The sequence below is a fragment of the Ictidomys tridecemlineatus genome, chromosome 1 (genome assembly GCF_052094955.1).
Source record: "Ictidomys tridecemlineatus isolate mIctTri1 chromosome 1, mIctTri1.hap1, whole genome shotgun sequence".
Classification (NCBI taxonomy): Eukaryota; Metazoa; Chordata; class Mammalia; order Rodentia; family Sciuridae; genus Ictidomys; species Ictidomys tridecemlineatus.
Genome location: NC_135477.1, coordinates 101,554,744 through 101,556,296, shown reverse-complemented (window position 1 = coordinate 101,556,296; position 1,553 = coordinate 101,554,744). Strand labels below are relative to the sequence as shown.

At 38.7% G+C, this 1,553-nt stretch overlaps 1 long non-coding RNA gene across 2 annotated transcripts; it reads right to left on the bottom strand.

The window, feature by feature from the left end:
- Window positions 1-502: 502 nt before the first annotated feature.
- LOC120885461 (uncharacterized) lies at window positions 503-1,312 on the bottom strand. 2 transcript variants are annotated; one of them, XR_013425473.1, is made up of 3 exons: window positions 1,221-1,292; window positions 942-1,115; window positions 503-693 (listed from the first exon to the last, which is right to left on the bottom strand). It is a non-coding gene; the product is annotated as an uncharacterized LOC120885461 (long non-coding RNA). The 2 variants fall into 2 exon arrangements; XR_005728096.2 differs by having other exon boundaries at window positions 942-1,312.
- Between the last annotated feature and the right edge of the window lie 241 nt (window positions 1,313-1,553).

Here is a 1,553-nt window from a genome sequence, read left to right as displayed (position 1 = left end):
ACCACTGAGCTACAGCCCCAGCCCTGGGTACTAGATTTTAATGCCAATGAGTTTGAATGTGTACTTTTATGAATATTTTTGTTCTTGGTGGCTAGAGCTGTAGATATCAAACGTGGAGTGGACTGCTTAGAGTTCCATGACTTGGGCCACTGTTTTGATGTCTTGTGTTTGTGTCTCAGTACACCAGCCAAATGTTCCTCTCAAGACAGTGTCCTATTTGCTCTTAAATATATTTTATTACTGAGACATTTATATTAAGAACACCATATCAAAGCCCTTTTTTGCTTTTTCATTTTTCCTGTGGATGAGGACACCTGGATGGCTTATCTTATGAAGAACAGTCCTCACCAGAGAAAAAATTTGTATGCAGCTTAAACTTGGGATTCCCAGACTCTAGGGATATGAAAATTTTTTTCTTAAAAATTTTTTTTTTCTTAAAAAGAATCATCAACATATGCTAGAAAGCTATGCACTTTGATGTACTATAAAGAAATGAATGGTAAAGTTTTTAGTCTGTTTTATTAGTCATAGAGGATAATAACTCTCTAATACACATGAAAGGACAAATTAATATGATTAGCCCCATAACTTTTCTAATTCTAGAAGTAGAAAACACTTAATTTTAGTCAGAAATTTTGACACGAATTTCCTTCCAGTTTAGATGCAACTGTCTATAACTTCCTTCTGGATGACCTAGAAAGAATGAAAAATAGTTGGCTAATGCACTGATTCCATAAATTAAGAAGCAAAAGCAGTTGGGTAAATATCGATGACTCAGAATCCCCCTCCCTCTTTAAAAAATCTTTTACACTAACAACTAAAAAAAAAAAAAAATCAGGTTTTTATACCTTAAACAGGTTTCTTGAAATAGATTTGAAAACAAGAGCCTGTGGCCAGAGGGAGCCCGTTTCACCAGTGCTGTTACCACAGTCTCGGCTTACCAGGAATGCTGGAGGGATGACGAACATGATTGACAGAGCCAGGCTTAACTTGGTGTGAAGGCGGAGGGCTTCAGGCCGATGAAACACCTCTGGAAATGTGCCCAAAGGAAACACAGAACCGCATGGGTACGCTTTCATGCCAAAGACTTTCTGGAATGGGTCCAAAAACATCTTCTGTAAGAGGAAATGAAAGAGGAAATAACTTGTTATTCCAAAGGGGTGAGAGGGTTGGGGGTGAGAGTTGAAAGAAGGGTTGAAAAGAGAGAAAAAGAACTGAGCTGTGAAGGTGAGGATATGCCGAGGAGGGGAAGTGAGCAGTTGGAGTTAGAAATGTGAATAGGCTCCCAAAGATAAGGAGGAAGTGGGACTGTTTGGAAGGTAAACACACCATAATGGAAAGGGCGGCCTTGCCAAGAAAAACAACATCAACATAATTAAAGGAAAAGGCTAACATAAATGTGAGGAAAAAGAGAAAATGCTGAACAGGTCTTAAATATAAGAACATTCCAACTCAGCATTTCATCATGGACAACATAAACAGGAAAAGGAAGAAAGGCATTCTGCAGCTCTGCACACCCATATTCCACCCTGTGGTATCTGAGTGATCAGTCA